Consider the following 16715-nt stretch of genomic DNA (forward strand, 5'->3'; position numbering starts at 1 on the left):
ATTATTATTCCATCAATTCCACCTCTCTGGGGGCAAGGCTTATGTCCACCTATCCTAGTGTACTCTCCCAGCCTTTAGTACACCATAAGACAGCGTTAATTGATTGACTATCAGACTCCACAAGTATCTCCCCAACTTCAGAGCACAGTTTTGCCTCTGGGTATATGCTGTGTCCCACCGCTAGTCAGGTCAAAAATGTACTTTCCTCTGGAAAGATCAACTCAACAAAGACACTTATTTTTGTAGACGAAGTCCATGGTTCCTTAATACAGAATCAACAAACAAGCCGCTCTAGCTGGGACTGTTTCCAACACCTTATTGTGCAAACAAGTTCACATGGGGTAACAGTCCAAACCGTTGCACTGCCTTTCCTAAGGCTTAAATTGGATTTTCCCTTCTCTCTTCCAGTCTCCCTTCTCCCGGAATTCTCCCTTAAAGCTACCTTCTTGTAAGAAGAAAATTAACACCCTTCCTTCTCACCTTCCCCATCACCCATCCATTACCCATCCCCATCCCTCCCCCCAACCCCCCCAGTTTATGACCCATGCCCTGGCAAATCACCATGACATAATGGCTTTTAGATTTGTTCTTGGGTGAGTAAACTGGCTATGCTTTTGTAAGCAGTTTCCATGCCCCATCCACACCACCTCTGATGCTGCTCAGCCAACCTCTTCATTGTCAGCTCTCTCAATGGCCTATGAATCAAACTTGGCCCACTTTTTAATTGCATTGGTTGCTGTTCGGAGATTCCCTCTCATTTGTCAATATCCTTGGGGTAATGGAGTGTTCAGGGTTGGTGGTATAATTCCTGGCAGCTTCCTGTGGTGGGCACTGAACCTCCTAGCTCTGCTCACCTTCACCTTCTAGCAGGATTTGGAACATTTTATAAATGGGTTTCTCTCAGTGCTTTGTTACTCTGTGGGTCACTACTGGTTCCCCCATTCACTGAAGAAATTGCCTTCACCCCTACTGGCCCTTAGCCCTACAGGGAAACTTTAGCTTAAATTCCCTTTGACCTACTTAGAAATTTCAATCCACTTCTTCCTCCACTGCAAAAGAGATCAGAGGATTGAAGAGATGTAGCCTGGAAGTCAGAGGACCGGGGTTCTAATCCCAGCTATGCTGCATTACTGCTGTGTGTCCTTGGGCAAGTCACTTGACTTCTCTGTGCCTCAGTTATCTCATCTGTGAAATGGGGATCAAGGCTGTGAGCCGCACATGGGATGTGGACTGTGTCCAAACTGATTAGCTTGTATATACCCAAGCACTTAGTACAGTGATCTGCAGACAGTAAGCTCTCAAAAAATACCACTGATTGATTGATTCCTAGCTCTTGGCTTTCCTGGGTTCTGAACAAGAAGAATTCACCCTCCATTGCCAGTATGCAGTGGAAGGTGAATGGCTTCTTTAATGCAGATGCTTACTCTGGCCCATTAGCTCCTACTGCCTAGACCAAAGGGAAGCTATTAAGGATTTGTTGGCACTGCCTTCTCACCTACAATGCCATGGTGGAAATGGAATCCTTAGTTGGCCTTTTCCAGGCCAACTCTTCCCTAAGTCCTCAAACTTCACCTTCAATCAACAGCAACTCCACCCTCAAAAAGGGCTGCAACAGAATCCAGAAAAGGTCATTTAAGCCACAGAAGCCTTAATAATAATAATAATAATAGCATTTATTAAGCACTTACTATGTGCAAAGCACTGTTCTAAGGGCTGAGGAGGTTACAAGGTGATCAGGTTGTCCACAGGGGGCTCACAGTTTTAAACCCCATTTTACAGATGAGGTAACTGAGGCCCAAAGAAGTTAAGTGACTTGCCCAAAGTCACACAGCTGAGAAATGGTGAAGCCAGGATTTGAACCCATGACCTCTGACTCCAAAGCCCAGGCTCTTTCCATTGAGCCACGCTGCTTCTCAATTTGAGATATGAGAGAAGACGGTGTAACAAGAGAACAACTGAGATTTGGGGCACCCTTTTTTCAGGGTCATTGTTGGTGCTTCCTGTGCCAATTATGATGGGCCTGGAGGCCAGAGGACCAGGGTTTTAATCCCGGCTCTGCCACTTACCCGCTGTGTGACATTAGACCAGTCACTACACTTCCCCGTGCCTCAGTTCCCTCAGCTGCAAAATGGGGATTAAGTCTGTGAGCCCCACGTGGGACATGGATTGTGTCCAACCTCATCAGCTTGTTTCTACACCAGCGTTTAATACACTGTCTGAAACATAGTGAGTACTTAACAAATACCATTTAAGAAAATTATCACAATATTCATTCATTCATTCAATCGTATTTATTGAGCACTTACTGTGTGTAGAGCACTGTACTAAGCACTTGGGAAGTACAACTTGACAACATATAGAGACAGTCCCTACCTAACAACGGGCTCACAGTCTAGAAGGGGGAGACAGACAACAAAACAAAACATGTGGACAGGTGTCAAGTCATCAGAACAAAAAATACCCTAGTTCTTTTGTTTAGGGAACAGCAACAACTGAAAATTACAGTTGTAAGTTACCCAGCATGGTCATTCTTGGCTCAGTGGAAAGAGCACGGGCTCTGGAGTCAAAGGTCATGGGTTCAAATCCCAGTTCCTCCAATTGTCAGCTGTGTGACTTTGGGCAAGTCACTTCACTTCTCTGGGCTTCAGTTCCCTCATCTGTAAAATGGGGATTAAGACTGTGAGCCCCACGTGGGACAACCCGATCACCTTGTATCCTCCCCAGAGCTTAGAACAGTGCTTTGCACATAGTAAGTGCTTAACAAATGCCATCATCATTATTATTATTATTACATTTCTGATCGGGGGTCTAAGGTGCTGCTGGACTGTCCCCAGACGAGGTTCTGGTATGAAACATGTGGGCAGCAAACAGGGTGTCCAGGACATGTTGAGAGTTGCCAGCGGCCACAATGTAAATGCCTTAGGAGCTTGAAGATCCTCCTTTGGCTATTAGATCACAGACTTCCCTAACGCTCATCATTACTAGCTAAAAGTGGAGAGTCACACCAGTGACTGGGACTGACTTCACTGGTGACTGACTTCACTGGTTTGGAGCACACCAAACTACCACTCCAGACACAAATGAGAGGAGGAAAAGAAGAGCCATGCGATTCAATCTGGAATGGACTCACAGACAGAGATGATGGCAGCTAACTAATCCAGACATAAATCTGGGCTCAACTTAGTGTCCTGATCTACCGAGTTGCAGTCATAACAACAACTGTGGTATTTATTCAGTGGTTATTATTCATTCATTCAATTGTATTTACTGAGTGCTTACCATGGGCCAAGGGCTGTAGTAGATACAAAATGATCAGATCAGACATGAACTCTGTCCCACATGGGGCTCAGTAGAAAGGGGAAGGAGAACAGGTACTTTTTTGTGGTATTGATTAAAGCACCTACTATTTGCCAAGAAACGTATTAAGCACTGGGGTAGATACAAGCCTATCAGTTTGAATATAGTCCGTGTCCCACATGGAGCTCACAGTCATAATCTCCATTTTACAGATGAGGGAACTGAGGCACAGAAGAAGCGAAGTGATTAGCCCAAGGTCACACAGCAGATCAATGGTAGAGACAGGATTGGAACTCAGGTCCTTCTGACTCCCAGGCCTGGGTTGTATCCACTAGGCCACATCGCATTTTAACACTCAGTTTTTTTTACTGTAAAATGGGGATTAAATACCTGTTCACCCTCCTACTTAGTGCTCCATGCAGGACAGGGACGGTGTCTGACCTAATTAACTTGTACCTACTCCAGCACTTTGAACAGATTAACAAATACCATAAAAAAACCATTTTACAGATGAGGAAGCTGAGGTCCAGAAAAGTTAAGTGTCTTGCCCAAAGTCATACAGCAGGCAAGCAGTGGAGCTAGGATTAGAAGACAGATTCCCTGACTCCCAGGCTTAATTCATTCATTCATTCAATCGTATTTATTGAGCGCTTACTGTGTGCAGAGCACTGTACTAAGCACTTGGGGAGTACACGTTGGGGGATGTACTTAATCTTCTCATGAAGATGCTGGCTGTAGGTGGGTTTACAGGGACAAGTGTTTTCGAGCTGTACGTTACACAAGGCCATCCAAACGAAGGGAGAGAGAGTCTTAAAGACAGAGGAGGGTGAAGATGTGTTCCACCAGCAGCAGATCAGCTTTCATCTGCAGAACTTCCAGTTTGTAAATAAAGGTGAAACAAAGTTTGGTCAAACTGTTTCTTCCTTGCCATTAGATGGGTGTGTTGCCAGGCACCATCAATCAGTCAATCAATCGTATTTATTGAGAGCTTACTGTATGCAGAGCACTGTACTAAGCGCTTGGGAAGTACAAGTTGACAACATATAGAGATGGTCCCTACCCAACAGTGGGCTCACAGTCTAGAACCATGCTGAGAGTGAGGTATTCTGCTTGGTTGTTGTGTGAGATAGAATATTATACCACATTGCCTTTCATTCATTTTACTTTCTGTTCTCGACCATCTCTTTTGTCCCTCTCTTGGTTAGCTTTCATGTAAAATCCTCTTCCAGCTTCAAACCATTTCACAAGGTGGCCTTTTATTAGGAATGGGTAATGGGGTAAATGACAAAGAAATGTTCCAGCAGCTCACCTTGATTCCGTTTTCTGCTTTTAACAACAACATTCCTGAGTTACCTTTCCCCTCTCTGAGAATGGTCAGGATCTTGGGTCAGTATAATCTCTTCTTCCTTCAAGTTAAGACCTCAATATGATCTCCATACTTGTGCTTCTGGACTGCCCAGGACCTCCTATGAGGACCTGGGGCTCTCTCTCCCGTTGAAGCTATGGATCAAATCCTCCTCAGCCCACCCAGCCCTGCAATTAACTGGCTTCCCCTTCACATTTGACTACTGTATCTGCCTCCTGAGAATGAGCACTATTTCTTCACTCCCTTCTCTTTCCCTGCACTGAACTAAGCACTTGGGAGAGTACAGCACAACAGAGTTGATGACAATTTCCCTGCCCACAATGAGCTGGAGCAGGGGGCCCAGCTTGGAAGCAGATTCCAAGTCAGGGCCTGTGAAAGGGCTGTCTCCTCTGATCTCGGGTGTGCTCATTCACTGCTAGACACCCTCTGATACAAAGGGGAGAATCAACGTAATTTATTCATTAGAGTTGCAAATTGATTTTCCTTGAGTAGCTTTTGGTAAGGCATTTTCTCAGTTCTGCCTCCACCACAAAAGTGTCAGTTATAAGAAATGGCTGTGTTTTCAAAATGTTTTGCTATCATAAAGGACTGAATAACTACCTGGAATTTTTACTGAAGACACCTCTCTTGATAAATGACTTCCCATCACCCTCTCTTCTTGCACTCTCTCTTCCCCACTCTTGTTTCTAAGCTTCCAAGGCTCTGGGTTGCTGTCTTCAAGAATTGGGTCTCTTTTCTGAGTAGCAGTAGCATTTATTGAATAATAATTATGGTATTTGTTAAGTGCTTACTATATGCTAGCCACTGTACTAAGCCCTGGGGTGGATACAAGCAAATCGGGTTTGAGGCAATCCCTTGTCCCACCTGGGGCTCACAGTCTCAATCCCCATTTTACAGATGAGGTTACTGAGGCAAAGAGAAGGTAAATGATTTCATTCATTCATTCAATCGTATTTATTGAGCATTTACTGTGTGCAGAGCACTGTACTAAGCACTTGGGAAGTACAAGTTGGTAACATATAGAGATGGTCCCTACCCAACAGCGGGCTCACAGTCTAGAAGGGGGAGACAGACAACAAAACAAAACATATTAACAAAATAAAATAAATAGAATAGTACATATGTACAAGAAAACTAGAGTAATAAATCTGTAAAAAAACATATATACAGGTGCTGTGGGGAGGAGAAGAATGTAGGGCGGGGGGATGGGGAGGGGGAGAAGGGGGAGAAGAAGGAGGGGGCTCAGTCTGGCCAAGGTTACACAACAGACAAGTGTCCACTTGATATGGTGCTTGGAAAGTATAGAATAAGGAAGTGACCCATACGCTGTCCACAAGGAACCTACTGGGCCACTCACCCTATAACCAAAACCTTTCAAATAATAATAATAATAACGATGGCATTTGTTAAGTGCTTACTATGTGCCAAGCACTATTCTAAGCTCTGGGGAGGATACAAGGTCATCAGGTTGTCTCACATGGGGCTAACAGTCTTAATCCCCATTTTACAGATGAGGTAACTGAGGCACAGATAAGTTAAGAGAAGTTAAGATAAATTAAGAGAAGCAGCGTGGCTCAGTGGAAAGAGCACGGGCTTGGGAGTCAGAGATCATGGGTTCTAGTCCTGGCTCCCCTACATGTCTAGGGACCGTCTCTATATGTTGCCAACTTGTACTTCCCAAGCACTTAGTACTGTAATGAATGAATGAAAGTCTGCTGTGCTACCTTGGGCAAGTCACTTCACTTCTCTGTGCCTCAGCTACCTCATCTGTAAGATGGGGATTAAGACTGTGAGCCCCATGTGGGACAAACTGATCACCTTGTATCCCCCCAGCACTTAGAACAGTACTTTGCACATAGTAAGCGCTTAACAAATGCCATCATTATTATTATTATTAAATGACTTGCCCAAAGTCACACAGTAGACAAGTGGTGGAGCCGGGATTAGAACTGATGACCTCTGACTCTCAAGCCCGTGCTCTTTCCACTGAGCCATGCTACCGTATTTGGCTGCACTCTCCCCACCTTCAAAGCCTTATTAAAATCACATCTACTCAATGAGACCTTCCCCATCTAAACCCTCCTTTCCCCTACTCCTTCTCCGTTCCACATTGCCTCCGTACTTGGTCCTAAACCCTTTAAGCACTTCATATTCACTCCATCCATAAAGCACTTTTATTGGTCTACCCGTCTACACTGTAAACTCCTTGTAGGCAGAGTATGTATCTACCAACTCTGTTGTCCTGTACTCTCCCAAGAGCTTAGTATAGTGCTCTGTACACATTAATTGATTGATTTATTGTTAGTCTCAAGCTCTCTGTTACTCTTGTTTTCATTAATATGAGGAGAATCCAAGTAAAGGGGATGGGTTGAATTCACCATCACGTTGCTCTTCGGAAAGCATCCCTTGTCTTTTGAACTTTCAAAATTTTAAATTTTGTTCAATTAAGTAAATGAACGTCAAGAGGGATCAAGGAGAACCACACAGAACTAAGAGGTAAAAGCAGTCGGGACAAAGGTTCCTTTGTCTCCCTCCCTCCTCCCCCTCCCCATCCCCCCCCACCTTACCTCTTTCCCCTCCCCACAGCACCTGTATATATGTATATATGTTTGTACGTATTTATTACTCTATTTTATTTGTACATACTTATTCTATTTATTTTATTTTGTTAATATGTTTTGTTTTGTTCTCTGTCTCCCCCTTCTAGACTGTGAGCCCACTGTTGGGTAGGGACCGTCTCTATATGTTGCCAACTTGTACTTCCCAAATGCCTAGTACAGTGTTCTGCACACAGTAAGCTCTCAATAAATATGATTGAATGAATGAATGAATGAAAGGTCAGGTCTGAGAAACAAAATTTGACCAGTGGAATCACAGGTTGAATTTTGACCATGTGAACATGACTTGAGAAAGCCCTTGTCAAATATGGCAGTGATAAAATTCTAAAGTCTCCCTATTGAGATATCAAAAAAGCATATACCACACACAGTTTTCTCTGGTTTCCAAAACCCCGGGAAGCAGCAGAGACTAATTTTCTTTGGGCAAGAGGAAGAGTTAGAAGCTCAGTTCTCAAATCCCGCACATACCAATTTACTGAGACACTGGTAGTTGACCTGATTTTGCCTCAGTCTCTTTCTTAAAGACACTCCCCCTTTTTGTGCCTCAGTTTCTACACTGGGAAAACAAGAGCTGATACAACCTGCATACCGCATTGTTGTGTGAATTATCTAAATAATGTTGGTAAAGAGCTCAAAGACATGAAAAGTGCTAAATTTAATTATTTATTATTAGGATCTCCTCCCCATGCAGCTGTTTTTGGTTGAATGAAATAGGAACCATGTGGAAGACACAAGAGCAGGGAAAGGGAAAGATGAATTTAAGATGGAAAGGGAGTATGAAAACTACAGGATTAAGAAAGATCATTTACCCAGAGAAGAGTGGGACAATGAAGGTAAAATTATCTAGTGAAAAATATTCAGGTAGAACAATACAAAAGGGAAGAGGTACATGGGAAGAAAGCATCTTAACAAAAAGGAGGCAAATGGGAAGAAAGGTTCCACTTCAGGACAATGAGGTATGATCAAAGAGTAGTGCCTATGGGGATCTGGGTTCCAATCATGGTTCCACCACTCACCTGCTGAGTGATCTTGGGCAAGTCATTTAACTTCCTCATCTGTAAAATGGGGATTCGATACTTGTTCTCCCTTCTCCTTAGACTCCAAGTCCTATGTAGGACAGGGACTGTGTCTGGCCTGATTATCTTGTATCTATCCTAGCACTTAGAACAGTATTTGTCACATTGTATGTGCTTATTATTATATTATTATTATTATTGTCATAACTATTATTAAAGAAGAAAAATAGAAGCCTAAGGAGGGAAAGGTTAAGAACAGAGGCAGATGGCCAGACGTTAGAGAACAAAGCATCAAACAAGAGCACCTGAAGCTATCATGAGCCAACAGCAAATGGAAAATTCACTATAAAAGATTTTAAGACAAGATTAACCAGCAAATTCATCTAATGAAATGGGCCTCAAGGACCTTTGCTTAGAAAACTCACTTTGAAAGAGAACTAGGTAACATATGAAAAGGAAATTGATCAGGGGGACTAAGAGAAATTTAATAGTCTCTGGCTACCTTTCTGTCCCCATTATATCAGGTTTTTGTGAGAATTTAGGCTGGTGGGAAATAATGCACACACCCCAGGCAGATAATTCCTCTAACCAAATTGGATGGGATTGTGTCTGCTGGCCCTAATGACTGACATCATAGGTTCTTAAGGAATGTCTCTGAAATCATCCCAGAACCACACCCAATTATTGTAGCGGACAATTCAGGAGCCTGCAGACTGGAAAAATACAAACAGAAAATCTACTTTTTTAAAAAGGAAAGGGGCGAGTCTGGAAATTCTAGGATGGTTACTGGAGGTTTCTTCTCCATTCTGTGGAGAAATAACATCTGTCTGGGATGGAGGGGTGAGTCTGGAAATTCTAGGATGGTTTCTGGAGGTTTCTTCTCCATTCTGTGGAGAAATAACATCTGTCTGGGATGGAGGGATGAGTCTGGAAATTCTAGGATGGTTTCTGGAGGCTTCTCCATTCTGTGGAGAAATAACAGCTGTCTGGGATGGTTTAACTATGCAATGAAATAGGAGGATGGAATAGGGAAGGTCTTAGCAGGTCCCTTCAAGACCCCATTTCCAATGATTCTGAGCAATCTCTCCTCCTCTTTGCACCCATGTCTGATCCCAGACTGGAGATGGGAAATAGGAACAGCCATCATTCAGTCAGTCAATTGTATTTATTGAGTGCTTACTATGTGTGGAGCACCAGAGCTCCATAGAGAAGCAGCTTGGTTTAGTGGAATGGCTTCTTAAAAGTTCCGAGTAACTTGGGTCTATCCCCAGTGCTCAGAGTCCAGGCATAAACTCCTCCTCTAGATTGTAAACTCGTTGCGGGCAGGGAATATGTCTATTACATAATATATGTTATATAATATTATATATTATATTATCTATTATATAATATATAAACAATGTTCTATTGTATTCTCCCAAGCACTTAGTATAATAATAATTAATAATAATAATGGTATTTTTAGGTGCTTACTATGTGCCAAGCACTGTTCTGAGTGCTGGGGTAGATACAAGGTAATCAGGGTGTCCCAGGTAGGGCTCACAGTCTTCATCCCCATTTTACAGATGAGGTAACTGAGGCACAGAGAAGTTAAGTGACTTGCCCAAGGTCACACAGCTGACAAACGGCGGAGCTGGGATTAGAACCCATGACCTCTGACTCCCAAGCCCGGGCTCTTTTCAATGAGCCATACTGACAGATATTCTCAGAGATGAGCCCAGAAGTATAGCCTTGCTAGGAAAGACAGTGTAAAGGAGCAATTTACTATCCCGTGCAACGCCCAGGACGTGGACCATTATATTTTCCTGCAGCATCTTTTTTGCTTTGAGAGCGATTCATCTCTAATTTCAAGATGCTGGACCATAGAGAGCAGAAGTGCTCACAACAGCATGATAAAAAGCTAGCATGGATTAGCTGTATGCTAATGGAACAAGTGCCAGTGACTTAAAGAAAGATCCCACATGCGGAATGCAAAGATACAAAGTCTATAAATCAATCAATCAATTGTATTTATTGAGCACTTACTGTGAGGAGAGCCCTATACTAAGAAAGTGGGAGACTGCAATACAACAGAGTATAATAGACATGTTCCCTGCCCACAAGGAGCTTACAGTCCAGAAGGGGAGATAGACACTAAGATGAATGAATTATAGATAAGTACATAAGTGCTGTAAGGCTGAAATAATATATTCATTTTATTAAAAATGAATCTTAAAATGAATCTTCCATATTATCAGCTGATGATTATCAAATTTCACAAAGAGATTTACCACACATCTTACATTTGGCCACTTTTGGAAAAAATGAGGAGCATGTGTGTATTTGCCTGATGATTTAAGTTATTTCTTTGGGTCCCAGGTAATCTCTGTCTCTCTCTTCGGCAGGAGAGTTTTCCATCAAAGCCAGGGTTGAAAACTAGTGGAAGTTTATCAGATCTGAAGTAATTTTTAATTCTGGTGTTAGTAACTGCTTACCATGTTGCAAAGCACTGAGATGGATAAAAAATAATCTGTCAGACCCAGTTCTGTGCCACTCAGGGTTCACACTGTGAGAAGTAAGGAGAGCATTTTATAGATGAGGAAATAGACGCACGAGAGAGGTTCAAGTGACTTGTTCAAAGTCACTGAGCCGGCAAAGTGCAGAGCTGGGAATCAGATCCCAGATCCTCTCTTTCCAAGATCAATACTCTTACTTCCAGAACACGATGCCACTTTATCACCCTGAGGTGGCACTTTAACACAAAGAGAATCAGTGCCTTTCCCAAATCAACAGGGGAGTAGATTTTATTTGTAAATCTCCCATCTGAATTTTTTAAAATGCCTCCACCAGTGAAAGTCAAGGGATGTGGGAGATTTCAAAGGAGAGTTCTTTGGAGCTCTGCCACTTACTTGTTGTGTGAACTTGGGCAACTGCTCTGTGTCTCAGTTTCCCCATCTGTAAAATTTCCCCTTAGACTATGAGCCCTCTGTGGGAGAGGTACACTGTCCAATCTAATTATCTTGTTTCTACCCTAGCATCTAGTATCGGTATGTAGTAAGTGCTTGACAAATACACTAATTATCACCATCAGTCATTAAGATGAATTCATATTAACATACTATTTATATTTTATTCATATTATGTCTTTTACTCATATATTCATTCATAGAGAATCAGCATGACTCTGTGTAAAGTGCCCGGGTTTTGGAATCAGAGGTCACGGGTTCAAATCCCGGCTCCACCAATTGCCAGTTATGTGACTGTGGACAAGTCATTTCACTTCTCTGTGCCTCAGTGACCTCATCTGTAAAATGGGGATTAAGACTGTGAGCCCCTCGTGGGACAACCTGATCACCTTGTAACCTCCCCAGTGCTTAGAACAGTGCTTGGCACATAGTAAGCACTTAGTAAATGCTATTATTATTATATTAATGTCTACTCCCTCTCTCTAGACTGACCGTTATGGTCAGGGAACGTCTGGTAATACTGTTGTATTGTTTTCTCCCAAGCAGTTAATACAGTGCTCTGCATATTGTAAGCGCTCAGTAAATATGATTGATTTATTGATCATTTGATTGATTGTAGCTCCCATTCTTCTGCGGCTGCTTGATGTCTCCAGAGATCTAAAGAAGGACATGGAATGGGGAGCTTTCAGGTTTGGGTGCTCAGAGAGGTGGCAAGGCTGCTACTGTCCCAAGGCTGGGTTAGTGGGCAAGTACATGCCTCCCCATTTACCATGGCCTAACAGCATTGCCTAGTGGATAGAGCACGGGCCTGTGAGTGAGAATTACTTGAGTTCTAATCCTGGCTCTGTCTACTGTGTGATGTTGGACAAGTCACTTAATTTCCCTGTGCCTCAGTTACCTCATCTATAAAATGTGGATTAACACTGTGAGCCCCACATGGGAAAGGGACTGCGTCCAACCCAATTTGCTTGTATCTACCCCGGCACATAGAACAGTGCCTGGCATGTAGTAAGGGCCTGAAGATACCACAATTATTATTATTATTTTCTTTAATGCAAGGTGCCTTTGTGGTTAGGAAGGATCCCAATTATGATGACTAAATTCCATTTTCTGTCTGCCATTCAGATTCCCAAAAGTTCTTTGAACATCTACAAGAGGTAGGGCTGGGAAGTGGGGCAATCAAATCACCAGTTGGGGGAACGTCTGACAGAGGACTGAAGTGAGGCAGAGTAGGGGGACACGCCAAGCCTTTATAATAATAATAATAATGATGGCGTTTATTAAGCGCTTACTATGTGCAAAGCACTGTTCTAAGCGCTGGGGAGGTTACAAGGTGATCAGGTTGTCCCACGGGGGGGCTCACAGTCTTCATCCTCATTTTACAGATGAGGGAACTGAGGCCCAGAGAAGCGAGGTGACTTGCCCAAAGTCACACAGCTGACAGTTTGCGAAGCCGGGATTTGAACCCATGACCTCTGACTCCAAAGCCCGTGCCCTTTCCACTGAGCCACGCTGCTTCGGTGGTCCACCTTTAGGGCGGACCACCAACCTGTTGTCTATGAGAGTCCCAGCACCTGATCCCTGGTGAAACGTGAGCTGAGAAGAGCTTTTTCCTTCCTTCTACATCCCCTCCGACAATGTTCTCTGGCTGCCGGACCAGTCATAGCTAATTTCCTGAAAACCAGGAGCACTGCCTCCGGAGTTGTAGAAGGTGGGCAGAGAGGAAATGAAGGGGGAGGAGTTTCCAGTCCTCAATACTGTAAGCTCGTCCTCTAGAGTATAAACTCATTGTGGGCAGGGAACATGTCTACCATCTCTATTGCAAGTGCTTATACAGCGCTGGGCATACAGTAAACACTCAGAAAGTACCACTGATTAAAGGAATGTTTGAACATCTTCCTCTAACCTGTCTAATCGCGGTCTCACTAACACTGCCCTCTCCTGTGTCTCCTATCTCTCCAGGCACTCTTTCTCAATCTCCTTCACTGGCTGGTTCCTCTGCTACCCATCCCTTAACTGCAAGGGTCCTGCAAGACTCATTTCTGTGTCCTCTTCTATTCTCCATCTACACCCACTCCTGTGGAGAAACCATTCACTTGTATGGCTTCAACTACCATCTCTACATGGATGATCCCCGAATCTATCTCTCCAGCCCTCACCTCTCTCCTGTTCTGCAGTCTCCTTCTTCCTCCTGCCTTCAGGATATTTCTTCTTGGATGTCCTGCCAACACCTCAAAAGTTACACATTCAAAACATAAATGGCATGAGGCAGTGTTACTTAGTGGATAAAGCATGAACCTGAGAGTCAGAAGGACCAGCATTCTAATCCTGGTTCTACCACTTGTTTGCTATGGGGCAAGTCACTTCACTTTTCTGGGCCTTGATTCCCTCATCTGTAAAATAAGGATTAAGACTGTGAGCCCCATGTGGGACATGGACTGTGTCCAAACTTATTAGCTTGTATCTACCCCAACACTTAGTACAGGACCTAAATACAAATAAAACCCCAAAACAAAAATAAACTCAACTCTTCATCTTCCTATCCATACTGTCTCCTCTCACTGATGATCCCATCACTATAGACACCACCACCATCCTGTCTCAAAAGCCTGTTACTTTGGCCTTATCCTAGACTCATCTCTCTTAATCTGGAAAATGGGGATTAAGACTGTGAGCCCCATGTGGGACTGGGACTGTGTCCAATCTGATTATCTTGTATCTGCCCCAGAGCTTAGTACAGTGCCTGGAACATGGTAAGTGCTTCACAAATACCATAAAAACACTCCAAAAATAATCATTCTGTCACCAAATCCTGTTGATTCTTCCCTCCTTCCAGAATCTGCCACTTCCTCTCCATCCAAATTGTTATCCTCGCTGGCCCAAGTACATATTATATCCTTCCTTGATTACTGCATCAGCCCCCTCACTAACCTCCCTTCCTCTAGTCCCTCCCCACTCCAGAACACTCTACTCCCTGCTTCCCAAATCATTTTTCTAAAACAACACTCTGGATGCCTCTTCCCACTCCTCAAAAACTTCCAATGACTGCCCAACCATCTTCTCATCTAAAAGAAACTCTTAACCATTGGTGTTAGGCGCGCAATCAGTTCTCCCCATCCTATTCATTCATTCATTCAATCATATTTATTGAGCGCTTACTATGTGCAGAGCACTGTACTAAGCACTTGGGTAGTACAAGTTGGCAACATATAGAGATGGTCCCTACCCAACAGCAGGTTCACAGTCTAGAAGGGGGAGACAGAGAACAAAACAAAACATATTAAAAAAATAAAATAAATAGACTAAATATGTGCAAATAAAATAAATAAATACATAGAGTAATAAATACGTACAAACTTATATACATATATACAGGTGGTGTGGGGAGGGAAAGGAGGTAAGGTGGGGGCGATGGGGAGGAGGAAGAGGGGGAGAGGAAGGAGGGGGCTCAGTATGGGAAGGCCTCCTGGAGGAGGTGAGCTCTCAGTAGGGCTATCCCACCTCACTAATCTCCTATTACAACACAGTCTGCATTAGAGAAGCAGCGTTGCTCCGGGGAAAGAGCAAGGGCTTGGGAGTTAGAGGTCATGGGTTCTAATTCCGATTCTCCCACTTGTCAGCTGGCAAGTCACTTAATCAATCAATCAATCAATCGTATTTATTGAGCGCTTACTATGTGCAGAGCACTGTACTAAGCGCTTGGGAAGTACAAATTGGCATCACATAGAGACAGTCCCTACCCAACAGTGGGCTCACAGTCTAAAAGGGGGAGACAGAGAACAGAACCAAATATACCAACAAAATAAAATAAGTAGGATAGAAATGTACAAGTAAAATAAATAAATAAATAAATAAATAGAGTAATAAATATGTACAACCATATATACATATATACAGGTGCTGTGGGGAAGGGAAGGAGGTAAGACGGGGGGATGGAGAGGGGGACGAGGGGGAGAGGAAAGAAGGGGCTCAGTCTGGGAAGGCCTCCTGGAGGAGGTGAGCTCTCAGCAGGGCCTTGAAGGGAGGGAGAGAGCTAGCTTGGCGGATGGGCAGAGGGAGGGCATTCCAGGCCCGGGGGATGACGTGGGCCGGGGGTCGATGGCGGGACAGGCGAGAGCGAGGTACAGTGAGGAGATTAGTGGTGGAGGAGCGGAGGGTGCGGGCTGGGCAGTAGAAGGAGAGAAGGGAGGTGAGGTAGGAGGGGGCGAGGTGATGGACAGCCTTGAAGCCCAGGGTGAGGAGTTTCTGCTTGATGCGCAGATTGATCGGTAGTCTGTGCCTCAGATAACTTCTCTGTGCCTCAGTTACCTCATCTGTAAAATGGGGATTAAGACTGTGAGCCCCACGTGGGACAAACTGATCATCTTGCAACCCCCCATAGTGCTTAGAACAGTGCTTCACACATAGTAGGCGCTTAACAAATACCATTATTATTGTTATTATTATTATTATATGTCTCTCTTCCAATGCCAACCTGCTTGCTGATGACTCCTTGCTCATGTTCTCCCTCTAGTGTGGAACTCCTTCTCCCTTTCTATCTGAAAGACCATCCCTCTCCCCATCTTCAAAGCCTTACTAAAATCACACCTCCTCCAAGAGGCCTTCCCTGACTAAACCCTCATTTCCCCAACTACTCAACCTCCCTTTTGAGTCACCTATGTACTTAGATCTGCATCTCTTAAGTACTTCGATTCTCTCACCACTGCAGCCCCCCACAATGTATGTATTGTCTTGTCTCATGCTATCACGTCGTCCCCGACCCATAGCGACGTCATGGACACATCTCTCCCAGAACGCCCCACCTCCATCTGCAATCCTTCTGGTAGTGTATCCATAGAGTTTTCTTGGTAAAACTCCAGAAATGCCTTCTTTCATGCAGTAAACCTGAGTCTCTGCCCTTGACTCTCTTCTGTGCCGCTGCTGCCAAGCACGGGTGAGTTTTGACTTGTAGCAGATTGCCTTCCACTCACTAGCCACTGCCCAAGCTAAGAATGGAATGGATAGGCCTCTGCTTGACTCTCCCTCCCATAGTAGAGACTGGTAGTGTACTGGAAACTCTCCAGGTATGACCCTGAGAGGGGAGACTTTATGTACATATCCTTATTCATTGCTGTTTCTCCTATCGGTAATTTTAATTTCAGATTAAGAGGGCGTCAGTAGTTCAGGGTCAAAAAAGAAGAGGAGTAGCAAGAGAATGATGGGGCACCAGAAAGGGAAAGGCAATGGGGACAGAGTGGCTGATTCTCCTTCTCCCTACTGCTCCCACTATTTTAGAATATTCAGACTGTCCATCTCCCCCATTAGATTGTAAGCTCCTTGTTGAGAGGGAACATGTGTTTTACTACCATTGTACTTTCTCAAAGACTTAGAACATCAATCAGAGGGCACTTAATAAACACCAGGAGAAACAACTTGGCCTAGTAGAAAGAGCACAGACCTGGGAATCACGGGACCTGTGTTCTAATCCCTGCTT

General features: G+C 43.9%; 1 protein-coding gene and 1 non-coding gene across 2 annotated transcripts in view; both read right to left on the bottom strand.

Annotated features, from left to right (window-relative positions):
- Positions 1-16715, bottom strand: part of HPSE2 (heparanase 2 (inactive)) — a 709452-nt gene that overhangs the window by 420591 nt on the left and 272146 nt on the right. The window lies entirely within an intron of this gene.
- On the bottom strand, positions 16186-16323 carry LOC119926204. The gene has a single exon (XR_005450099.1). It is a non-coding gene; the product is annotated as a small nucleolar RNA SNORA7 (small nucleolar RNA).

The sequence above is a fragment of the Tachyglossus aculeatus genome, chromosome 3, assembly GCF_015852505.1.
Source record: "Tachyglossus aculeatus isolate mTacAcu1 chromosome 3, mTacAcu1.pri, whole genome shotgun sequence".
NCBI classification, from domain to species: Eukaryota; Metazoa; Chordata; class Mammalia; order Monotremata; family Tachyglossidae; genus Tachyglossus; species Tachyglossus aculeatus.